The sequence below is a fragment of the Canis aureus genome, chromosome 35 (assembly GCF_053574225.1).
Source record: "Canis aureus isolate CA01 chromosome 35, VMU_Caureus_v.1.0, whole genome shotgun sequence".
NCBI classification, from domain to species: Eukaryota; Metazoa; Chordata; class Mammalia; order Carnivora; family Canidae; genus Canis; species Canis aureus.
In genome coordinates, this window is record NC_135645.1 from 16531207 (window position 1) to 16558425 (window position 27219).

Here is a 27219-nt window from a genome sequence, read left to right on the forward strand (position 1 = left end):
CCATTGATCTGTGCTTTTGCCACAGACTCTGAACCTAATGGGTTAATGTTAAATATTAGGATTCTTAATATGTGGCCTTAGCCAAGTCTGGTAATTCATCCTGTTGTGCCTCCAATTTTCTCCAGAAGGGGATGGTAAAGATTTTAAAGTGAGTCTTATGGGGAACCTATAGCCAGATCAGAACACAGCTTTCACATGTTTCTGCCTAATGTTGAGTGAAGCTGAAACTAATGGACATGATTTCTACACAAGTGGGAAAGCCCATATGTTAGATAGACCCTGACAATGAATACCCACTTACTCATGGGGGACTTAGCTTGACATTTAATCCAAAAGGAGCTCGAAACCTAGAAGAAGATATTCGGTATTTGCTTGCAGTTTTCTCATTCATTTTCATGTTTTACTTTCCTTTTTTTCCCCCATCATCAATATTTATTGAGCATTTACAGTGTACTAGACACAATAGAACATACAGAAAACGCTGTCCCTGCTCTAGAGGAGCTTACATTCTAAAAGAAAAAAAATATATACCTCTTTTAAAACAGTATTTTTGTTTGGTGTTTTCTGCAAGGTACTAAGGAAACAGTCTGTAGGGTGAGCTTTGGGTATAACTTAGCCCCATCATTATTTAAAGAGAGGAAGAGGAAGGATTTTAAAGGCAGACAATGAGACACCATTCAGGATAGGTAGGGCTTACAAGGAGATAAACACAATCTCATCAACTAAGGAGAGATTTGTAGGGATAGGATGATTGATAGATTTGCAGTAGATAGGATGAGGGAAATTGTTTGTGGGATGCAAGCAAAGGAAATAAGGTATCCTTAGACATTGAGTGGAACCAAAAAGATCATGTGGCCTTTTTTTCCAAGTACATGGCCACCAAATAGGAATGGTTGGTGACAAGACAGAAGGCTAAAAAAAGGTAATCTTGTGCACCTGACAAATAGAATAAAGGATCAAAATTGAGGGCAGGCTATAACAATATCAAGAAATTCTTAAAAACAAAAGTGATTTGGAAATACAAAACTTAGTTAATGCTACTCAATGTCATGATGGGCCAAGAACATTGTGGCTTCCTAAGTTAGAAAATACCATATACCAAAATTTTAAATGGAACACATTACTTTTTTCCAATCAATCCCATCTCTGAAAAAAAGCTTTTTTTTTTTAGGGTAGGGAAGGAATATGCACCATGGTAGGGAACAGTAGTAGTTATATTAGTAGTATCTTGTTATGATAAACTTTGTATTTAAACTTGGTAAAAAGTCCATTAGCTGCCAAGAGGGAATAAGCAATATATTTCCAAAAATGTACAATTTCCTTTAGAGAAGTTTCAGAACCAAGAAACTAATTTTCATGAAAAGCTGTAGAGAAAGTAGTTGAAAAGTCTATTCATAAAACTTGTATTCCAGTTACACGAACTTAATACACGTGTTCTTAACAATTATGCTTGGATTGTTCATGAAAAATTCATAAGACATCAAACAAAGCTAGCCATCATCTCAAGTTATTTCCCTGTTAACTATTTTTACAGGACATGCATGTTAGGCAAGTATCAAAAAAGAAAAAAAAGTCACAAAAGCAAAACCCAAACCAAAACAAAACAAAAACCCTAAAAAAAAAAAAATTAAATACATGGGATTTTTGTTTTGCTGCTATGCTTTATATACATAAAGTAATGGATATCAAGCAATTCATTTTTACTGCATCTTTACTTGTACATTTGTTCTTAGGTTGCCTAAAACATTTAAATACAAATAAAACAAGTGTAGCAAAAATAATGAAAGCAAACAGCAGCAAATAATGGAATGTGAACCATTTCTGCCCTTACCCAGAGTAAATTGGGTTACAACTAAAGGAACACTTCTGCAACTGTAGTCAAAGGTGTGCACATTGAGAATGAATATTCCACAGATACTCATGGTTCACATGTAATATCTACGGGATACCCATTTCTACTACAGCCTTTTAAGTGCTCCAAACCTTAAAGTACCCACAATAACTACACCTGTATCTGGAACCAATTATCCCTTTTATTCCCCACCAGGACAAACCAATATGTAGGCAGTTTTCTTTGCTTAGACATGGAAGCAGTTTTAACACTGGCCCTTGTGAAGCCACAATGTACCAAAAGTACTATGCCAATCTTATAACTAGTATAAAAATTCCACATCTCCATATTGGCCACCTCAAGATGAAAACAGATAACTCCCTAAATGTTAACTGGCTCTAATATCCAACATAAAAACCACATGGGAAATAGAGAAATTCAAATAGAAGTAACATAAATTTGTCATAAATCGTAAACAAAAAACTATTTGTGGGACAGCATGAAAGACAAATGGTCTACTGTGTAAATTTTAGAATGAGGCAGACAAAAGTTGGAAGGCCGGTTAATTTTCCCTCCTTCTGCTTCAGCTTTGTCTCCTTGGGTGTCTGATGTCCACAATGTCAAGTTGTCTCTCAGTAATTGCATTATTAGTGTGCTGTCTTTGTATGACTCTTAAATTAATGTATCAAGTTCAGCAATGGTTTCATCAAAAACTGTCTTTGCAAGAGAGCAGGCTTTCTTTGGTGAGTTCAGAATTTCAAATAGAATACAGTGAAATTAAGGGCCAGACCCAATCTGATAGGATGTGTTGGTTGCATTTCCTTTTTGATTTCAAAAGCTTCTTGGTATGCTTGTTGTGACTGATCCACAATCCTTTTCTTGCCATCACCAGCAGCAACCTCGGCCAAGTAACGGTAGTAGTCTCCTTTTGTTTTCAAATAGAAGATTTTGCTCTCTGCTTGTGAAGGGGATCAAAACTTTTCCAAAAGACACAGTACATCATTGCAGATATCTCCAAGATGACCTACGGGCTCCTACAACATTTTTATAAGCAACTGAGATAAGATTCCTCTCCTCGTTGGACAATTCAGCTCCTTACTCAGTTACCGACTTCATGCAGGCTGCTGTGTCATCATATCACTCAGCCTGCTCGGCCAGTTTGGCCTTCTGCACCAGCTCATTTTCATCCAGGACTGAATGTTGTGTGTCCAGAGTGGGTGGCGGCAGATGGAGAGGGGCTCAGCAGTCTCTGGACAGCAGTGGTGAGGCTGAGTTTACTTCCCTTTTTTAAAGGCTTCTTCTAAGAAGACTTCTTTGGGGATCCCTGGGTGGCGCAGCGGTTTGGCGCCTGCCTTTGATCCTGGGCGCGATCCTGGAGACCCGGGATCGAATCCCACGTTGGGCTCCCGGTGCATGGAGCCTGCTTCTCCCTCTGCCTATGTCTCTGCCTCTGTGTGTGTGTGTGTGTGTGACTATCATAAATAAGTTTAAAAAAAAAAAAAAAAGACTTCTTTGTTGCCTGAGAACTACCAACCAGTTTAGTTTATCTTTGATTTTAAAAATTACCTTTTGTCTTTCAGTGTTCATACTTCTATAAATGTGGACTCCACTGTTTTCCAGAATAAACATCTTCCTTACAGGCATCATTGTTTCTCCACGCAGTAAGTAAAAGAAAGTGCTCCAGCTTCTTCTCCATGGAAACTCTATCCAAGTAGGCCTCTGTGATGTTAACAAAAGACCAACTGCCCACCAGCAAACCTGAGAGCAGCTCCAAAGGCACATTATCTGGGAAAAGCTGAGGAGGCTGGGGGCAGTGCAGCAGGGCCACATACTCCACAGGAGTGTGAGAAACACAGATATTAAATGTGACAACACCCAACTCTTAATGGCTCATGCAAAAAAAAAAAATTATTGGCTCACATACCTGGGAAAGATGCTAGGGATAGTGCATAGAACAAAAGAAGAGGTGAGGAATCAGAGCCTATATATGGGAGCTGGAACTCAGAGGTCATTATCTCTTCTGCTGCTCAAATATCTGTTTCTCTCTACTTGGCTTACTTTCCTCAAAAGACTCCTTCCTCTTATTTATCAGGAAAAGTGTCTATCAGGTGGGTTTGTATTTAATCCCCCCTCATACCTCCACAACAGAAAGAAATTCCTTTACTGTTCATTAAAAAAAAAGGAAGAGAGGGTTCTGGTCTTCCTTCTAGATCTAGAGTTGCCAGGTTTAGCAAAACAAAATACAGGACATCTAGTTGAAACAGAATTTCAAATAATAAATATTACTTTCACTGTAAATATACATCAGTACAAATATCTCCTGTTTGATATTTGATAAGATTTCTATAGAGGTGAAAAAAATATCATAACTTCGACCTCCTGGTTGCTGTTATTCTAAAATTCAAATTTCAGTGGGAATCCTATATTTTATGTGGAAACCCTACACACTTGGGCCAAGTTCCCATCACAGACTAATCACTGCGCTTGTTCATACCCCCATCCCACCCACTCACTGTAGGGGTAAAGTCTGATACCAGGAGAAAGATAATGAGGAAAACACTGTAACATACAGCCAAAAATAATAACTATGCCATTCCATAGCAGAGGTGGCTAAAGGTGGATGGAAAGAAGCCAAGGATAAATGAGTCCAATTTATTCACCATTTGCTTGGGGCTTGGTGTAAAAACTGGAGAGGCTGATCAAATATGGTTTTCATCACTGAAGATCTGTATTATTATACATTGCCATTGATTACAGAACAAAGCCACGAGAAAACCTATCTTCTGATGGTTTTAGAAAACATAGTAATTCCTATGTAATTGGTACACTGATATAAAAGACAAGTGGTAGGGGTGGACTAAATGACTATGTTTTAATATTGGGGGCATTGCCAGGATGGTAGGCAATTTTATTTTACTGTTTTCCTGGGATCAAGAAGCTTCTCTGAGCTTCTCTCAGTGGTGATTATAAAATAATAAGCAAAAAAACATCTTGGCTCTGGCATCAGGCAAGATGACAGAAATATAGGCTTGTCTGAGTTTGGCAGCAGCACACTTAATTACATTGACAATGTGTGGCTGTGTCATTTCTTAGGAACTAATTATTCTATTCTTTTGGAATGAAAAATGTCCCAAAGGAGATGGTTTTTGAAATATAACTTTTGGACCAGAGATCTCAGATGCAGGGTATCAAATTATAACTAGTTGTTGATAGGACAGTTTTATCATTTTAAACATCTGTATCTTTTTTTACAGAAATAATGTAAGTTGATGCGGCTATTGAGTGATGACAAAATCCTCCTCACAAATTTCAAAGGCTAAATCTAATTCCTCAGATGAGGATCAGACTTCGAAATTAATGTTCTACTGGGTGACGGGCACTGAGGGGGCACTTGATGGGAGGGGCACTGGGTGTTATGCTATATGTTGGCAAATCGAACTCCAATAAAAAATATATACAAAACAAAAAACAAAATCAGTGTTCTACACAAAATGGGAAAGAAAACAAAATTTCCTAACGTCAATTTAAGTGGGAGCAATCACTTCTGTGGATAACAGTGACTCGTCAAAGAGATAAACTAGTTCAAAATGACAATGAAACTGACAAGAGTGGCAAATGCCAATGTATGCATGTGAGAGAGAGACAGAGACAAAGAGACAGAGAGATTGACTTTACATTGGGGCAACAAATTGCTTTCACTTTGAGAGATTTCACCATGAAGACAGTTTTCGATACCACGGAGAGGAGACATGGGCCATGATTACAGTACTAGTCTGGACCAGTTGTACCTCTCTGACTTCTCCCTCTTTCCTTGCTGGTTTATCTTTCTTTCCTTTTCACCTTCTAAATCTAAGCATTTCCCAAAGTTCTTTCTTAATTCTCCCTTCCTCAATAAATGGCCATGAATGGAACTATCCCTATTTTGGCACACAGCCCCTGCATAAATTTGGCCAGTTTTACAGTACACATTCTAGTCTACGTCCCCTTAAAATCTTTCAGCTTTTACGTGGTAGTCTAATATGGAGGATCCAAATCTATCCCTACCCCTCTTTTTCCCACTGACTTCCACTAGTGAACCTCTAGCTACTTACCTAACAATTCCTTTTAACCGGAAAATAAAAGCCAATTTTATTTATGCTCTAAGAGCAGAAGGAACTAAGAGTGGAGATCTTCCTCTAGCAGGAGAAAATAAAAGTTGCGAGAAATCATCCCCATTTGGTTGGTATTTTTTAAGAATAAATGGCCTACCACTACTAGTCGTATACATTCCCTTAATACTATAAAAATGTAGTGCCAAAGGGGATTCTCAAAGGACCTGGTTAAAAGAACACCACACAGTCATAGCAGTAGTGAAGGGCAGCTTAATAGGCAACTCTCTAAACACTAGATTGCAATGATAATATTTCAGCCTAGCAGCAGCTCCTGGTTGCTGGGGCAACCTCTAGTGGTAAGTGGGGAGAAAAGGAAAATGTCTAACTGAGACCATGAAGTGAGTGCTAACAACAGACATAGCAGCTTACTCAGCAGGCTGCTTTTTAAGACATCTCCAGCTCTCACCCAAGGACACTAATGAGAGCTAATAGAACTAACAGAGCTAAACGATCTGCCTATTCAACAAACATTTTCATGCTTGCCTACTTCCCAGGTCATTCACTTGTCCCAGTTCATGAGATTAATGTGGGCTTAGGAGCTGCCACCATATAAACCGGAAACCTTAACTTCCCTTGCTTATTCTCTGGCTACTTCTGCATTTGGGCACTCTAAAACAGAGTAAAACAGAGTAAAATTATACCCATTTCCAGATCTAGAGCTATGCATCTGAGGTTCCTCTCAGAAGCTTCAAGGATGCTTTCTTTCACTTTCTTTGAAGGATACTACTTCAGTGGTTCCAAAGTGTTTCCCTTTTGAAGTGAAACCCTCTAAGTACCCCAGCTAATCTTCAAAATTATCTTGCCTTCAATATCTCTGCACAATGTTTCCAATTTTTTTTTAAGATCTCTCTAACCAATGCCAGGAAACCAAATCTCCAGTGAACTTTCTTAAACAAAAGTATAAAGTAATCCTCATATTGCCAAAACATCCAACAACTTCCCATTATTCACAAAATTAAGAAAACAAAAAGACTGCAACAAATTTCTTCCATGTATCTACACAAACCTAGCTGATCTCATCCTACTGCCTCCAGAATAACTGAAGTGCACATCATTTCTTAAATACATTTCTAACATCATATAGTTGCCTATTACGTTCCCTCCACCTGCAATTCCATCCACCTCACCTGTCAAAATGCTACACTTAATTCAAAGGATGACAGTAATGTCACTTATTTCATGATATCTTTTTAGTCATCCTCAGACAATGGTAATGTCTCCATCTTTTAAATGCTACCAAGGACAGTGCCAAGACTACAGGCTTTGAAACTCAATACTGTAAAGTGTGAATCCTATTTCACATTCACTTTGCTCTGTGTCCTAGACAAATATGCTTAACACATTGACCTCCACCTTCAAGATGATAACCTCTCTTTCTTCATTCATAAAATATAAATAATATTTGTTTGTCAGTATAATCATAAATCATATAGAGAGAGCAAGGCATATAACATGTGCTAAGTAGAGAGTAGCTATTGCTATCACTATGAATTGTATAATCTTCCTTTTGCCAGATAGGCAACAAAATACTCAAGCCAAAAATCTTGAAACCAAAGCAGGTCACTTTCAGGAAGAGCAAGTACAAATTCATAAGTAGTAATTGAAATCCAATACAGCTCAAAGTTTGAGGAGTATACATAACTGGCCCAGAGCTTAGGTAAAATTTAAACCAGTAACTGAGTGGTTATTTTAGTAGAACTGTGTAACTTCTTGCTGCATATCTAGTTGTTTCTGCCACAAGAGGGCTTTAAAGATGTCAAGTTGCAATTTCTGACAGTGCTGTAATCAACTATTTTACTATTCACTATCTAAATGATTATCACTTCTTTGCACAACTACCTAAAAATTTCCTATGCTTATGGACTCATCTCACTTTGAATAACAGCTTATTGAGGATGATCACATCTTAAAACTTTGTCTATAGCAAAGAGTAGGCATCAAGAAAGCAAGTGCTTAATTAGACTTAACTGCATGCAAGGAAATATTGTTGACAGGTGTATGTAATGTTGGCATCTCTCATAGGGTAGTTGCAGATATTGGTATCTAAGCAAAATATCAGCACTATTAGATTATTGCCTTAAAATACTGTATACTATAGGGCAAGTTTCCAACTCCCCAAGCCCATTTTGCTCCTTTGTAATAGAACATATGAAATGACAGAGGAGTGCAAGTGCAAAGGTGAGAAATTATCTTTATAGACATGGACACTAATACTTAAATGGGAAAGAATCATCATGGAATCTGTACCTTGGACTAAAAATTACTTCAATTTTTAAGTTGTTATTTCCTTAAATTCATTAACTGAAGCATCCAAACCAAATTTTAATCCTTCAATTATTTATTTACCACCTAATATGTTCATTAGTTTTCTCATGGGAAAATCCTACTGTCCCACTCTGAACTCCAGGATTTCTGAGGTATGTGCTGGGGGTGAGGGTGTTGAAGTCAAATCAGGACATTGAAACTTTTCTTGGTCATTAATGTCCTCATAGCACTGCTCTTGTGAACTCTCCATTGTAATATCTCTTTCCAGCTCTCTCTGGAACTCACCAATCTAAACATTAAAACATAGCTCTTTCCTTAGTTCTTCTGTGACACCATCTCACCCTCTCCCTATCCTCCCAAAGGGCAATACACCTCACATAAGACTTTAATGCATGTAACAGTCTACTGACGTTTGTAGCAACAGAAGATACACATTACAAAATGAAAGTATATTAGTAGCTAAGGCTGTGTAACAAAATACCACAACAGGATGGCTTGAACAGAAATTTATTTTCTCACATTTCTAGAGGCTAAAAGTCCAATGTCAAGGTGTTAACAGGTCTGGATTCTTCTGAGGCCTCTCTCCTTAGCTTGTAGGCAGCCACCTTCTCACTGTGTCCTCACATGAATGTTTTGCTATGTGCACTCATACCCGGTGTCTCTTTGTGTGTCCAAATTTCCTCTTCTTATAAAGGCAGATTTCAGACAGGACTGGGGTCCACCTTAATAGCCTCATTTTAACTTAATCACTTCTTTCAAGGCCCATCTCCTAATAGAGTCACAATACAGAGATACTGGAGCCTAGGGCTTCAACATATGAATTTTGAGGGGACAAAATCCAACCCATAATTTCAAATTGAAATTCAACTTAAGGTTCAGCAAGCAATTGAAGAATTGAAGTAACTGAATTACAGAACCAGGCATCCTTGTTCCCAGAAAAGTTCCTTAGTATTTTGACACAAGGAACTTCTTTCAGGCTGCGTGTCTTCAGAAGTCCTAATTCCTACATGGACAAACTCTAGCACCAATTGATAATACTTCATTTTGTTTTGTTTTACCACCAAGCTATACAGTAATAAAGTTTAAATCAGAGTTTAAATTTTTCAGAACATATTGATTCAGAGTCATTCTGCCAACACTCAACCAAGGCAAATAAGTGGTTCCACATCTCTAACCATATATTCACATCTCCCTCCAACTACATCAAGGAAATATTCTTAACTTTTAAGAACCTATTCGATTAGATTTGGCCCGCCTGTATAATCCAAGATACCCTCCCCATCTCCTGGCCCATATTCTTAACCATATCTGCAAAGTGTCTCTTGCCATATTCACAGATTCCCAGGATTAAGATGTGGACATCTTTGGGGCCCATTATTCTGCTAATCTATAGAGATGCTTTCTATAGAGAAAAGTGTTGAATGGAAGGAAGACCTAAGTAATAAACAGTGACACAGCTTTGTATTCAAAACACAATTTTGAACAATTAAGAGAAATTCAGAGATAAAGTAGTTGCTAATAAAAATGGATAAAGACTTGTACATTATAATTATTACTAATTACTTTCTGCACATCTACAGCTCAGACATTAGAGGCATAATAATCTGTTTATGGCAGAGTATAGTCAGCAGGCCGTAAGTCTATCCTAAGACTGGTTTGTGACTTAATCCAAAGAACAAAATCAAAAATGTCACTTAATTCTTAAAAATAATTTTGCAAAAACATGATTTTGCATCTTAACATCATATCTCACTATTGTTAAGAATTATACAATTCTGTAGATACATTCTTAAGGAATGTATATCTGCCCTCTCTAAAACACCCCCTGACCCAAAACTGACCTTTATTTTTTCTTCCCCTGTATTGTCAGTTCTATTGCAGGGCAAAATATAGTGTTCAGGTAATAGAAGAGAAAATGGATAAAAAGCACTTGAATCTTTTAGCAATGCTCAGTGCCACTGGGAATGAATTAAGTATAAGAGCAATATGGTGTCTTTACTTCAAGTGAAATATTTCTTAAACTGTCTCACAAAGTAATAAACCAGAGATCCCTGGGTGGCACAGCGGTTTGGCGCCTGCCTTTGGCCTGGGGCGCGATCCTGGAGACCCGGGATCGAATCCTACATTGGGCTCCCTGCATGGAGCCTGCTTCTCCCTCTGCCTGTGTCTCTGCCTCTCTCTCTCTCTCTGTGATGATTATCATAAATAAATAAAATTTAAAAAAAATAAAATAAAAAATAAAAGAAGGCAATGCCTTTAAAAAAAAGTAATAAACCAAATCAACTTTCCAATCAGTGTTAGAGTATTTTTTTTTTTTATGATGGAATTACACTATTTAGACTTACTTTCTCTTTAGGATGCAGTTTTGATAATGGTTCTGATTTTAGCAACCAAAATATCAAAGCAAACCTGGCTATCTATTTTATAAAATACATGAACCCCAGAGTTACATGCTCTCCATTTTAGTATCCTTTTACTCAATTTTTGCTAATGGCCATTCACTTATGTCCCATCTTTTTTTTTTTTTTTTTCAAAATTTTTATTTACTTATGATAGTCACACACAGAGAGAGAGAGGCAGAGACACAGGCAGAGGGAGAAGCAGGCTCCATGCACTGGGAGCCCGACGTGGGATTCCATCCCGGGTCTCCAGGATCGCGCCCTGGGCCAAAGGCAGGCGCCAAACCGCTGCGCCACCCAGGGATCCCTTATGTCCCATCTTTAATCAGCTCTGACCCACGGCAGTAACTCTCACTTCTCGCAGAACTTATTGACAGTCTGTACATCAACAATATACTCTCTGTGTTAATTACATCTGTTCCCCAGAGAGTGATCACTTTTTTAAAGCTCTACTAAAATGCTCATTGCTAGCACCAGAATTTGGGGGTAAACAAATAAAAAAAGAAAAGAAAAGAAAAAGAAAAAGAAAAAACCGGCATGATTTCCAGAATGCTAAGAAACTTATGATATTCAGTCAGTGTTGCAATGTTTGATTGGACAGCATTAAAGCTAAAATTTGTTAAGCTTAATCAAAGATTTAATTTCGAATACAAAAAAGATTTTTAACATTTCAATGTTTTTAAATGTAAAAGCAATGCACAGTTTTTGTACTGACTCAAGCAATATGTATGCAATAAAAAGTTAAACTCAAGAATGTTCACTATTACAAGTATTATTTAACCTGTTTGCAAAGTCCTCGCCAATTAAATTAGCAAAGGAAATGAGATTAAAAATACTGGAAAAAAGAGGCAAAATTATTATTCTTTAACGGTGGTAGGACTGTATATGTAGAAAATCAAGAGAATCAGCAATATTGAAAATAAAAATTTAGTAAAGCAATTACAAAATTAATATATAAAATTCAATAACATCAGTTATGCAAAGAATTTGTTTAGAATATACAAAAAACCTTTTATGACAGCAATAAACATATGGGAATATATTGGAGAAATATGCTTGTCCCATAGGAAAACTACTGTAAAATTCAACTGAGGGTAACAAAGAAGAAAGATACATCATGTTCTTGGATAGAGATGCTCAGTATTGTAAGGTATAAGTTCACCATAATTTACTCAATATATTTTTATTAAAATTCCAATTAAAATAGCAACAGGATGTTTTAAATTGGAAAATTTTGATGACTAAGCATTTTCATATACTATTAGAGCACCTTTCTAGAGTGCAGCTTGGCAGTAATCATCAAATTTTAAATGTTTCTCTCATGTGATCTAGTAATCCAGATAATAAAAATTAACCTTACACATATTCTTTTTTTTTTAAGATTTTATTTATTTATTCATAGAGACACAGAGAGAGAGAGAGAGAGGCAGAGACACAGGCAGAGGGAGAAGCAGGCTCCATGCAGAGAGCCTGATGTGGGACTCGATCCAGGGTCTCCAGGATCACGCCCTGGGCTGCAGGCGGCGCTAAACTGCTGTGCCACCGGGGCTGCCCCCTTACACATATTCTAATAATAATCAGAATTCCAATATAAAAATAATATCAAAGACTTGTTTGTAATAGTCCAAAAATAAAGAAAAAATGTATCAATAGGGCACTGAGTAAATCTACATTTCTATGTAAACAATCATAGTGATTACCTGCAGATAAGAATATTGGTAAAAGCACAGGTATGTAAAAGACTTTTTGTCTGCATTTTATACTTTCCATTCTTCGGGAATCTTTATTACCATCTGCACGGGAAAACATATTGACCAGGGATACCGTTATAGGGAACTATGGGCCATTTTAAAACATTTCTCTTTGATTCATTCAACATTTAACTAGTGAACACCCACCTACTCAATGGATCACACTCTTTAGACACTAGGAGTATGGAAGTCAAGAGGTTTTTTTTGTTTTTTGTTTTTTAAAGAGAGAGAGAGAGAGAGAGAGAGAGAGAGGCAGACACAGGCAGAGGGAGAAGCAGGCTCCATGCAGGGAGCCCGATGTGGGACTCGATCCTGGGACTCCAGGGCTGAAGGCAGCACTAAACCACTGAGCCATCCGGGCTGCTCTCAAGAGTATTTTTTAATCTACTCTTATATTTTGGAAGAAAAGGTTACCAAAAATATAATATAAATTCTTAAAAAAAAAAAACATGAATCTATTTATCCCTTCAAAGGCAGATCAGAGTTAAGAGTTTGGTTTACTCTATGCAGACATTTTCTCTGCATTCACACATATGATGAAGATATAGAAAGTAGATAGAGATGACACAGACACAATCACACAGATTCATGTCCCTATAAGCAGACTTTTAACATGAATTGAATAATACTATTAACAAGTCATTCTGACACTTCCCTCTATTCCTTAAAAATATATAAATTAAGTGGAGATCTTTTCATATCCACGAAAAATGTTTTATTATTTTAAATATAGTCTTCTGCTTAATTTCTATTTTTTATTGCTTATGTTAGAAAATTTGTTTTATACAATTTATCCTATATAGAATTAGTAGAGATTATCTTTGTAGCATAATAACAGACTCAATTTTTATAAATGTTTCTTGGGTATTTGAAAAGAATGTGTACCTTTTGTTTATTGGTACAAAGTTACATATATCATGCTTATTATAAAGAATGTAGGAATTACATTTTTCAAAATCTTGATAGCATCAGTTTGCTCATAAAAAAGCAGTTCCAATTAACACCAAGGGAGAATGAAACGTCTGCATTAAGTAACTGTTAGTCTATGTCTCTCTTAGTTCCTCCCAGCTAACTATTTCTATAAGCTCTAGCAAAAGAATGAGACTGGGGATTCAACACTGATTTTGGAGCAATGTATCTGGTACACACAGGTTAGGGCTTAGTATCCCCAAATCAAAATTATCTGCATTTCATACAGTCTATAATGAAAGATATACTTGATAAACAAAAAAATGGCTTTAAAATTACAAATAAAGCCTTAGGGTTCTTGTTTACACAACCTTCCAAAAATTACAGATGGTCTAAATAAACACTCATTTCTCAGATCATGGCGAAGATCATTTTAGGGACAGCATGAATTTTGTCAGAGGCTGGTCTCCCATAACATGAAAAAAGTGACATGCATAGGGCACCTGAGTGGCTCAGTTGGTTGCACCTGTCTTCAGCTCAGATCACGATCCCAGGATCCTGGGATGGAGCCCCACATCGGGCTCCCTACTCAGTGGTGAGTCTGCTTCTCCCTCTCCCTCTGCTGCTCCCCCTGCTTGTGCTCCATCAAAAAAATAAATAAAATCTTTAAAAAAAAAAAAAAAAAAGAGGTTGCCATGCAGCAGGGGAGAAAATACAAGTGTTGGAGCGGACATATCTGAGCTTGAGGTCACATTCCATTACTTCCAACTATGTGGTCTTGGGCAAATAAATCACCCCTCTGATTCTGTTTAACTATTAAATGGGATGTTGTTACATGTATTATCTATCATCAAAAGGTTATTGTGAAGAAAAAAGTGAAATAATATGTGCCAAAGGGATTCAGAAACTGAAGAGCTACATGGAATCATAAGCTGTCTTTAGAGAGAAACTGAAGTGAGAATATACTTTGCTCTTTTTTTTTTACTATTTTTTTAAAGATTTTATTTATTGAAAAAGAAAGAGAGCACAAGCAGGGGGGAGCAGCAAAGGGAGAGGGAGAAGCAGCCTCCTCGCTGAGCAGGGAGCCCAACGCCAGGCTCCATCTCAGGACTCCGGGGTCATGACCTAAGCCAAAAAGCAGACCTTTAACCAACAGAGCCACTCAGGTAACCCCACTTTGCTCTTTCTAGAGTTCATAATCCCATTCTGGGGCAAAGAGCTAACTAATAAAAATCTTTCCCATATCACATATCAGTAGATGTAGATTGCAGGTCCTGACACTCATTATTGCAATATTACAATTCATACCTTAAGTCACTGATTCTCTTTGTGGTAGACTTTCCTATCTACAGTGTCCTCTCTAATGGTTTTGTTTACCAAATGAGATGTCAGCTTAGGCTCTGGGGCTCCTACCTACATCTGACGTAGTGCATCCTCCCCCTGGACCACTCATCAGCAAATGGATCCTGTCTGAGTGGATTACTGGGTAAGAACAAGATTTGGGACATGAGCATGCTCAAGGAGCACATACACTTTGTAAAACAGGATAAATTTGTTTGTAAAAAATAATGGCGTCTTTCTCCTCCAAATTTTCCACTACTGAAAGGCAGGTCAAAATGGAGGTTTTTGGAAGATCCTGAATTTGCCTCCTCCCACAGACATAACGAACATACAGCTCTATATGGAATAATTCCTTTTAAAAAGAACCTGAGGACTACCTGAACACCTCCAAAAAAAAAAAAAAAAGATAAAAGAACAGGTAGGAGAGGCAGCCATATGACTCCACCCCAGGCACTGATAGATGAATAGATTAAAAAATAGATATACATACACAGACACACACACAATGGAATATTACCCAGCCATAAAAAGTATGAAATTTTGCCATCTGCAACAACATGATGGACTCAGAGGTTATTATGCTGAGTGATATGTCAGACAGAGACAGACAACTACCTACCATATAATTTCACTTACATGTAGAATCTAAAAAGTAAAAAAAAAAAAAAAAAAAATTGAACAAACACAGTAAACAAAACCAGACTCATACATACAGAGAACAGACTGATGGTTGCCAGGGGAGAGGAGGTTTATGGGGAAGGTAAAATGGATGAAGGGGATCAAAAGGTACAAATTTCCAATTAGAATAAGTCTTTAGGAACTACAGCACATGGAATATAGACAAGTTGGTCATTTTTTTTTTTTTTTTTTTTTTTTTTTTTTAAGTTGGTCATTTTATAATGTATATGAAGGTCAAATCATTGTTAGACACCTGAAACTCACAGACTATATGACAATTATATGTCAATAAAAATTATTTCCAATATTAAAAAATAATAAATAAAAACAGCTTCTACTAAAAACGGCATTGAGTGTTCAAAAAAAATATGGACCAGAAACATTTGGCATTTCAGTATTGAAGGAAACCAGTACTCTTTTTTGTTGTTATAGTAAATGAAGCCTAAAAGGAACATGTAGAAGAAGATGAAGCTAAGCTATGTCAAACTAGCAGGGAAACGGCACCTGTGAACAAGCCCAATGCCAACTTCAACGCTGATTTGTCAGGTATGATTAAAACCTGAATTAAGCAATCCTCATTAGAACCTCAGAAGGATGAATTATGCTGCCTAAATAGATTACTCATTCCCTGATAGAAACACTGGCACCACACACCCTGCTAGTAACTTCCAATTACATTGATAAATGAGAAGTTAAACTGTAATTTTTTAGCACTATCCATTTTGTCTCTAATATCCTGCCACTTCTGTTTTTATTGTGATTGAAAAAAGAGCCTGCAATGAAACAAACAGTCATCTAGATTAGCGTCACACTCCAGACCAGGAGATAATTGGGGGGGGGGGGGGGTGCTGGCGTTAGAGTCATGGTGGGAAAAGGGGTGCCAAGAAGAGTGAAAAGTGTCCTTTATTTATCTCCAGTGCTGCCCCAGATACTTATTAAGGTTGTAAAATAAGTGCATTCAGGACCTGTCTTCACCCATATTATGGGATAAAATAGTAATGACAGTGTCTTGAAAGTGCTATTGGGAAGTTTTATCTCATAGGTCAGAGACTAGATTTGTTAACCAGCCAGCAAGTCAATAGATTTCATTTGCTATAGTTAATCTTTATAATATTTCAAAAAGAGAGAAGACAGTAAAAACACTTAGCATGTAGGTCACCATTTCCTCTTCTCAGCTGCTTCTAAGCCTCAATTAAATTTATATCCCATCTCATATTTTTGGTTCCTGCCATAGAGTCATTTTTCCAATTAATGCAGATCGTGAAACACTGGGCTTGGCACTGTGGGAAAGAGGGAAGGCATCAAAATAGATAGCTGTATTTTCCAAATGAAACTGGGAGTCCTGTTCCAACTCTGAAGCCCACTTTGGCATGATGATGCACTCGATCACACATCCAATTCCTTAAAGATTTGAAAAGTAAGCCTACACTTCAGTCTTTGGAGAGGCAAAAAACGAATAATTGTACCTAATGACTCGCACAAAAAAACTTATAACCCCCTTTGCCCACATCTGCCTCTTCCTAAATTACTGCTCCAAGAAGCAGCTGTTAACACTCTTCTCACCCATACCTACAAATTCCTCCAAACTTTCTTCCTTTCACTACTCCACTCCTCTTTCCTGTTGCCCTCTTCTTGCCTTCTGGACCTTTCCTTTTTTTCCAAGCCTCAATGCAGGCCCAGAATGGAAATTAATTAAGTTTATCCAGGTTGCTCCAATTGTTATCTCCATGCATTCATTACTCTGATTAGATAGTAAAGAACCCTGCTCCAAGAAACATAAGGAATCTTCTTGATAGGAGAGGAGAAAGGAGATGATTACTTACCTTGTAATATTTTTTAACACAGTTCTATTTATCAAGCATCTAAGGAGACTTCTCAAAAAAAGAAAGAAAGAAAAGAAAATGAATTGCTAGAAATTTCACTGACAGTGGTTTCAGCTGTTAAAGGTTTGAAGGTAAATTCCTCTTAGCTTTTTCACCTCACCCATAGCAATTTTATGCCAGCTTAGATCAGAAGCTTTCAGAACCTTCCCCTTTTTATATAAAAGAACTTCAAGTTGAGAGGAAAGAAATGTAAGGGGAAATTTTCAGCAGAGTCCTGGCAAAGATATGGAAAAAACAAGAGGAATGAGATTTTAGGCAAGAAAGCACTGAAGACAAACTATATACATCAAAGGTAGCTTGAGGCCTGGAAAAAGAAGAGAGCCCATAAAGAAATAAAAGGAGGCTACAACCATTAAACCTTGAATCCTGAACTGGAGTCCTGCTCTTCCATTTGTATTAGGAAACTGACCTCCCTGGGCCTTCATTACTCCTATATACAAGTGAGGGAATTTAAAGGATCTGAAAGGCTCACATCCCATAATTTATGAATCCTTCTTCACCTGCCTCTAACCACTCTCATCACTGCTGTAACCCTCAGGACTCTAACTATGCTCTTGTCCATGGCCTCAAGATGTGCTGTGCTGTGTTTGCTTTATACTCTGTACACACTCCAGCAGTCCCTGAATTTGTATGCATTATCTCCATTATTAAATTCATCATCTACAACAACAAAAAAGTATCTTAATTACTACACTGATTATGATACTATACTAAGTTTACAGAATAATGACCTCATAGGAGTTGACAAATTAAGATAAATGAAGCTGCCAGGGATGCAGCTCCACAGAATAAAAAAGCATTAAGTCAAAATACATCTGACCAGTAAAGTATAAGTGGTGGGAGTGTTCAGCCATGAGCTATTTTATCTATTAACATCTCTATATGTGATGAATAATCTCTTCTGAAACAGTCTCCCAGAGAAAAAATCTGCAGCTGCTAGAATTGTCCAGCAGTCACACACAAAACCCAGTGGCATTTCTGCATTGTTCCTCCTCAACTCTATTTCCTGAAATGGAACTTACTGACTTTCTGGGATTTTTAAAAAATTCTTTCTATTTGAGTATATTGACGCGCAATATTACATTAGTTTCAGGGGTAACAACACAGTGACTGGACAAGTTTACACATTATGCTACAATGCTCACTACAAGGGCAGCTGCTGACTTTCTTACCTAACTTACTGCACTTAATGTCAAACGATCTTGGTCTAGGTCTCAGGACAGGAATGAATACCGTGCTTCCCTTTCTAAAGCAAATTGAAAGGACAAAGAAGTACTATCTAGTATTTAATTTTCCAAGGTGAATACTTTGAAAAGAACAATACTCAATTGGAGTAAAAAAATTGGATTAACAAAAATATCAGGTTATTTTTAGTCATATGCTCTATATGTCAAGTTCATCTTGGGAGTGAGGAACACTTTGGTAATAAGAAAATGCTTTCTATGAGGCCTCAGAGGCACTGAGATAAGATGTCACTGTTTGCAGAAAAGGATTTCGCTCACTGCTCAGCTCACTGTGGGGTGCTAAATCAATGTTGTTATGTGTTTGACTGAACAAGATGCAAATCTTATTTACATTTGACAGAAAACTAAGCATAAATCATTGAGTTCTTTGCAGGAGGATGAGCCAGAGATAAGCTGAAACTTTTTAAATTGCTAGTTCGATTCTAGCACTTCTGACATCTGGAATCAGGGTGGTTTTTTTAATAAATTTTTGTTATTTTGATAGTTTACTGAAGAAAAATCTAGTAAATAAAATGGTAAGGAGAAAAAAAATTTTTCTTCATAAATCTTGTTTATCCTACACATTCTTCCCATCTCTCCAGAACACTGAAATAATACTAAATAAAAATATTTGGGTGCATAATATTCATATGTACCCAAATAAAATGATTTTATGGTGAGGGCCTGAGATAATCTCTTAATCATCAAGTCTTACAGTGAGGAGAGATATTTCCCTTAAGTGTTTCTGCACAAAGTTATTTATGTTGTTAAACAATTCTATAAAGTTTAAAAAAAAAAATTCAGGGGCAGCCCGGGTGGCTCAGCAGTTTAGCGCCACCTTCAGCCCAGAGCATGATCCTGGAGACCCCAGATCGAGATCCCACGTTGGGCTCCCTGCACAGAGCCTGCTTCTCCCTCTGCCTGTGTCTCTGCCTCTCTCTCTCTCTCTCTCTCATTAATAAAGAAGTAAAATCTTTAAAAAAAAATCAGCAGGGGGCTCCTGGGTGGCTCAGTCCATTAAGCATCCAACTCTTGATTTCGACTCAATCATGATCTCAAGGTCATGAGATGGAACCCTGCATCTGGTTTCATGCTCAGTGGGGAGCCTGCTTGAGATTCTCTCTTTCAAGCTCTCTCTGTCCCTCCCCCCCAAACCCTTTCCCCACGCACATGTGCTCATGTGTTCTCTAAAATAAACAGCCTTTAAAAACTAAGCAGTCCTCTGATCCTTCTCTTATATACACATTCATACTTCCCACCTCTGAAATTTCTGTACCTCATGTTCTAAACTCAGAATCCCACTGAATCCATGTCTCCAGAAAATCCATCTGCCTTTATTCAAAGGAATGTAGCAATGGATACCTGACCATTGGGGCTGAAAGAGAAGACCTGGAGCCACTTCTTAAATAGCCTTTCTAATCATAATCCTGTTTTTCAGTCCTGCTCGCTCTCCCTGTGTCAAAGATGCCTCAAATCTCCACATGTCCAGCTTGCTTTGTTACTGAGCTTCATCCCCTAACCAGCTTAAGATTCAATGTCCTTAGTCTGATTTTAGCTCTCATCCATCTGCTATTTTGTCATCTCCTCTATTGTCTTTCTTGCCACTACGGATTCACAACTTAAAAATAAAATTACATTCTCATCCTTTTCTTAGTGTTTTAGTAGGAACCATGGGTTAAAATGCATGTGCCATATTGAGCCCAAAATCTCAAGTTTTGTCTTACTCTAAATCCTTACATATGGGTAATTTGATAGTATATCCTCTGGAATTAAAAATAAATTTAAAATTAAGCCTAAGAAGTCTGTGATAGTTCTTTCCCTATGCAAAGGCTTTCTCGAAGTTTTTTTTCACTGTTTTCTATTCTGTGGCTCATTGTAGATGGTTAAACTTGTTTAGAGTTGGGCTTCTGAATTGGTATATTCTTCTGTACAATCCAAATAAATTAAAAATGATATCCAGCAAAAAGATCAATAAAGTTACTCAAATAACAGTTATGAAAATCAAGCACTGGCTTTCTCTACAAAATGATTCAGGTATAGTTAGTGGAGGCAAACTTACAGAAGGCCATAACAACTCTTCACCCAATTATTCCAACTGCTGCATATAAAGGCACTTGAAACATAATTCTTAAGATGGTCCTTCTGTTTGCAGTACTCACCTTTTTCCCTTTTAAATACAGTACCTTATTCCTCAAGGCACAGCTCAAATATTACTTCCTCTCTTTGGCCTCCTCTCTTCCCTTCTATTTCCCTGGCAGGATCAATTATCTCATTATCTGAGCTCCTTTAATATTGTATATACTTCTACTAGGGCATGTAACACAGTGTTAAATCACTTAAGATAATCTATTTTCCATACCTCCATTATGTTTTGAACTCCTCAAAGACAGAATCTATGTTCTGTTCTTTTTGGTATCACTAGTAGCTAGGATACTACAGAGAACTTCAAAAGAACATCAGTAAACAAGCTTGAACTTAATCACAATGAAGCAAATACACCTTCTACTCTGAGAAAGCCCAGGACTGCATAAGAAGAAGTGAGGATGGATATTCAATTCAAAGTCTAGAGGCTTTATGTATTAATCCAATTTCTTCCCACTAAAACTACCTGAGGAAGGCATCATCTCTTTTTTACAGATGGAAGAACTGAGACTCGAAACATAGTCAAAGTTAAAGCTCATAGGATTAAAGTAAGAGCCCCTGAACCTTCAACTGGTTCCAAAGCTCGTTTTTGTTTTTCTTTTTAATGCTTCATTCTAAAGAGATCAGAGAATAAAATATGCAAAAAGAAACTATTTTTCATCTTGTTTTGCAAGATCTTGGTATATACTTGACTAGAGTCTTCAAATATAAGTTATATCCAAATGTTTGTTGTTTTGACTTATTTTTACATTGTTCATTTCTGAGCCATTACATCTGCTATCACTAGTTAAGCCTGCTGTGAACTTGTGTAGTCTAAGACTGCTATTACTTTAAATGATAGTTCTTAGTGCATGAAGATGATACTCCCAGCTGTTCTACCTTCAGAGAAGGAAGAAGGGTCCAACCATTTCCTTAACCTGTATTCTCAACCACATATTATATATCTGTAATCTTCATACTTTGGAAAGTCTGCCCATTGGGGCTTTGCTTTTTTGTATTGTCATAAAAGGAGAGTAAAATGTAGGACACATGCATAACACAATAAACCTTGTTGGGATGCACACCTGGTATTATTATCTTGTCTCCTATGGGTCCTACATGTTGGCTACAATACTCAGGTTTGAGTCCACATGTATCTATATATCTAGATTCCTATATGGTTCACACTGACACCAGATTTCCTCATTGAAAGGTTTGTCATTATTAGAAAAAATGAGAATATTTGGTTACATATAGGATCACCATAAAATTCCTTTTAACCTTTCCAAAATTATACCAAAATTACAGTTAAAAAATTGCATGTTATTAACCTATAATATAGAAAATGAGAAAGAAATGGTATGAACTATTTTAGCAAATATTTAAGAAAGTAAAAGTAGGGACAACTGAGTGGCTCAGCAGTTGAAGCATCTGCCTTTGGCTCAGGGCATGATCCTGGGGCCTGGGGACTGAGTCCCACATCAGGCTCCCTGTGAGGATCCTGTTTCTCCCTCTGCCTGTGTTGTGTCTCTGTCCTCTCTCTCTGTGTGTGTCTCATAAATAAATAAATAAAATCTTAAAAAAAAGAAAAGAAGGAAGGAAGGAAGGAAGGAAGGAAGGAAGGAAGGAAGGAAGGAAGGAAGGAAGGAAGGGTGGGTAGATGGAGGAGCAATGAAGGACATATCAGGGGATGCCTGGGTGGCTCAGCAGTTGAACGTCTGCCTTCTGCTCAGGGAGAGATCCTGGGATCCAGGATAGAGTCCCACATCGGGCTCCCTGTAAGGAGCCTGCTTCGCCCTCTGCCTATGTTTCTGGCTCTCTCTCTGTGTCTCTCATGAATAAATAAATAAATAAAAATAAAAAAGGACATACCAGAATCATAGTACATGAGTAGGATCAACAGCAAATAATACTTAACTATTCAATTATGTGGGAACTGAATGGTGAGTTAATTAAATATGTGCTAAACTATATTAAGAGAACAGCATGAGGAGACACACATGCATGTGGGGTGGGGGTGGAGAGATGGTGTTAAGAGTGATAAATCCTGACTTACCAAAACAAGAAGTCTAAAAACACTAAGATTGACAAGTTAAGAAATAGTAATACAAGTATAAATATAAAGATATTGAAAAATTATAGAATAAATCTGTAAAAAAAGGCTGCAATTGATATATTAAGAGAACAGTACTTGAGCATGAGGAAGATTTTAGGATGGAAGACTATTTTATTCAAAATACACTCCTCCTTAGTCCAATTTGACTATTAACTATGTGGATGCAGTACATTAATAAATGTAAGATTGTTTTCAAAAAAAGAAAGCTACCTTGGCAAATGATGATGTAGAAAGTGGGATCTCAAGAGTCTGAATATCAAATACCAAAACTTTAAAAAAGGATACTTAGTTTTGCCTAGTAGAAGACAACCAATTTGAAGTTCCCAGAGAAATCTAAGAAGAGTGTAAAAAGAGATTAAAGGAGAGAAGTAATGAGCAGTTAAGTAGCCAGCAAAGAGGTGAAATTTTGTACCACACATTATAGAATTCCTTCCCATGACACAACAAAACCATCAGGACCCTACCCTTGACTCACAAATGATTGGTGTGAGCCATCTCTGACAAGACGACTAAAAAACTTGTCATTTCTTCAAGCATAGATCATAACTGATGAAGAAAGATCCAATGGGTTGAGTAAGCCCTTGAGAATGCTCCTGGAAAATGAGAAATTTTAGAAGGATTTTGGATTTACAGATTTGATTTTTTCCTGGAACTTAAGCAAAGTATCCAACTAGTATCATTTTATTGTGGATTACTCGTAAAATAATTTATCTGAGAAGCTTATCACAGTGCTAGTACATAGTAAACATGTACATGTATCTATAACATCTACCTTATAAGGTATAAGGTATATGTTAAGATAAGGTAGATGTTATAGATAATCTCATATAATCTTCACAACAACCCTTTAAGGTAGGCAATATTAACTCCATGCTTCCCAAGGAGAAAAAAGTTCTGAGATATGATTTTCTAAAGGTCACACAGCCAGTTCATTGTCAAAGGCTTTGCACAACACCAAAAGAATCATCAAATTCATCCTCAAGTAGAAACAGAACCATACACACTGATCAGATCGTTGGCAACTTACTCTCTGTGTACTATTTTAAAATGAGCGTGGCAAAAAGATGAGGAAATATACTCCCTTTTGCTTTGGAACTTAAGATGCTCTAAACTAACCTTAAACAGATTGAAGGGGAAAAAAACTGAGTAGGAGTGGAAATGATCGTGATAATGTAGAGAAATTTTTAAACATGTCCATATTTTATGTAGGAGAGTTGTTTTGTTTTGTTTTTTATCGACATCTTTTTGTGGGAGGTAACTTCTATCTTTACCCTGTTTTAAGAAACTCATTGCCCCATCACTTAATATATTAGATCATGAATGCTATTCTGATTCCGAAAAGAATACTAGATCCTCAATTACAGAAATAGAAAATAGACTTGCTATTTAATATAAGTATGTTTAATTTAATATACTTAAACTTCCATTCAAGTATATTATTTAGAAATATGGCTAGAAGAGGCGCCTGGGTGGCTCAGCGGTTGAGCGTCTGCCTTCAGCCCAGGGCGTGATCCCGGGGTCCTGGGATAGTATCCAACTAGTATTGTTTTATTGTGGATTACGTCGGGCTCCCTGCGAGGAGCCTGCTTCTCCCTCTGCTTATGTCTCTGCCTCTCTCTCTCTGTGTCTCTCACAAATAAATAAACAAGAAAGAAAAGAAAGAAAAGAAAGAAAAGAAAGAAAAGAAAGAAAGGAAAGAAAGGAAAGAAAGGAAAGGAAAGGAAAGGAAAGGAAAGGAAAGGAAAGGAAAGGAAAGGAAAGGAGAAAAGAAAAGAAAAGAAAAGAAAAGAAAAGAAAAGAAAAGAAAAGAAAGAAAAGAAAAGAAAAGAAAAGAAAAGAAAAGAAAAGAAAAGAAAATAGAATAGAAAAGAAAAGGAAAGGAAAGGAAGAAAAGAAAGAAAGAAAGAAAGAAAGAAAGAAAGAAAGAAAGAAAGAAAGAAAGAAAGAAAGAAAGAAAGAAAATTTCATTTGGACTGATTCATCAGTGCCATCAGTCACTGACAGGCATGTTGAATAGGTTATACCCTGACAAAATCCTTTAGCTCCACTGTCCCAACTACTGCATTTTTCTGTTAAATACTGGCAAAGAAAGAAGTCAGTTGGAAATTTTTTGCCCTGCGTCTAAGAGATCACTCTTTTTTTCTCCATTTTGTTTTATCAACCATTCATCTTTGCAACGATGTATTCTAAAACTTTACACAGGATCGATGTCAGCAATCTGTTGGACCCTAGACCACAAATACTTCCAAGAATTAACCAGAAAATAATATTGGAGACACATCAGAAGTGGAAACTAAAGGAACTATGAAGTATACGTCCCCTAAAAGTACTCAGATTCAGGAACTCTTCAATACCAGACAACAGATTCTTGCCAGCTTCATTTGTCCTATATGCTACCAGCTTGTGACTTCTTATCGAAAAATATCTCCATTTGCCATCAACATCCTTTTCAAAATCGGAATTGTCATTAGCCTCTTCAGTTTCCACTGATTCCTCAAAGGTTACCTACAGAAATTCAGTAAATCCCTTATTCCTTGAAGGTGTGCTAAGTCCCAACTAAGTCCCCGGCACTGTGTTAGCCACCAGAGGGACAGCAGGGAGCACAGCAGAGTCTGGAGAGAAAATTAATCACTGATATGACTACACAAGTAAATACATACTTTAAGTCAAAACATATACTGCTATACTGGGTGCTATGAGACTGTAACAGGAATACTGATTTGTTTGCGGCTGTCCTAGTCTTCAAGGGCATATTTCATCTAGTAGGAGACCTGAGCTCATTTAGATCCGTTAGGTGCTGTCTCATAATGTGTTCACCCGTATAGATTTAAATTCCCCTTTAACCAATGTTTGTTTTACCCTCTTATGGTTTGAAGATCATTCTATTTGACAGAAAAGACAAAAACAAAACAAAAACTAAGAGTTTCTGCTTCTCTATATTACTCATCAATATTGTAATGTTGGCCCTAATCAACACACTGTTCCTTCATTGATCTTTTGCCTCAAACACAGCTTTTTAAAAATGCATTTCTGACAGCCTTTGCATGCTTGCTCTAGTCTTGGATCAATCTGGATTTTAAACTTCTTGACACTATTCTTAACAAGCAGGTTAGTTTAGTAAAAAAGACAGCTTTGGCTCAGATTTGAATTCTTAATCAAACACTAACACATTGTTTTATCATAGCCAAATTATTTTGTTTCTCTGAGCCGGTTTCCTCATTTCAAAAATGATAATAATAATTATAACTCTGTAGTTGTATGCTGATGATCAGATCAGATCATGGAAGCAAAATGCCTGGAGCAGGGACCCATCAAGTCATTGATGGCTATTATTTTTACAAGTGCATGCTATACACAGTGTTTGTTCTCACCTACACTGAGGGCTTCTCAGGGACAGACAATGAGCTTATTTCTTCTCCCCCTTTTCCCCCACATAATGTCTAAACACAAGGTACTTATCTAGCAATTAGAGCAGGTAGGTGTATTGACCATTAATAACACTAATAAAAGGGCAGCCCGGGTGGCTCAGCAGTTTAGCACCTGCTTTCAGCCCAGGGCGTGGTCCTGGAGTCCCAGGATTGAGTCCAAGGTTGGTCTCCCTGCATGGAGCCTGCTTCTCCCTCTGCCTGTGTCTCTGCCTCTCTCTCTCTCTTTCTGTGTGTCTCTCATGAATAAATAAATACAATCTTAAAAAAAATAGCACTAGTAAAAACTTAAAAGGAATACCACATTTGACAATATTCTTCTGTTTAGCAGGAAAGATTAATTTATATCTTGTAAATACTAAATTATATGCTACTTTTCCAGTTTAAACACAGTTTGTTTACAACTAATTGTCACTTTAGTAGCTTCTGCTCCAATGAATGTTCATCCACTGGTTATAGGTTTTTATACTTCTACTATTGTGCCTTGTTCTCATAGAATACATATCCTTCATGACAAGAGCTTATCTCCCTACACCAAACAACTCTCTGCCTGAATTTTTTACTACATCAATCAAAGTGTTCAGTTATTTCAATGCCTGCTGAGCAAAGGTAAATTTCCTCAAACACCATTAGAATGAGGTATAGAAGAGAAAATCTAGTCCTACATATTACAGACTGTTTGTCTAAGGCGATGAATTCCTAACTCTGGGTGGGTCTATCAAAGAAGAAAGAAGAGAGCTCTTACTATTCCAGTCATTAAAGTACTATGTAAACTGTTAAACGGGAGCCACACTTTACAAAATAGTAAAGCAAACAGTCTCTATGAATCAGTTGCACTCTAACAGTTCAGTCTAGCAAATATTTCTCAGAATAAGGCTATGCTCTATTTATTAACTAAATTAAACTTGTCTGGAACCCTATCTTAATAACAGAGATAGATCCATTTTCTCCTCCTCCCCTGCCATACCACTTTTGTAATGTCCAAAGCTCTGGTGTAGTGGACACTGTGAGTGCGCTGCCCAGGACCCTTACAGTCCCCTTCACAGTTCCTGCATGCCCCAATATGACTGCTATGCACCCTTGCATCTAGAACCATGCCAGGGACTTTCTTTGGTGAGTCATACAT

The 27219-nt window shown here is 37.2% G+C and overlaps 1 protein-coding gene and 1 pseudogene across 1 annotated transcript in view; both read right to left on the reverse strand.

The window, feature by feature from the left end:
• Positions 1–5028, reverse strand: part of LOC144305530 (uncharacterized) — a 355637-nt gene extending 350609 nt beyond the window's left edge. Inside the window, exon 1 of the mRNA XM_077884436.1 lies at positions 3398–5028. The gene's annotated coding sequence lies outside the window, so the exon portion shown is untranslated. The remainder of the gene's footprint in view (positions 1–3397) is intronic.
• On the reverse strand, positions 276–27219 carry LOC144305105 (uncharacterized; annotated as a pseudogene).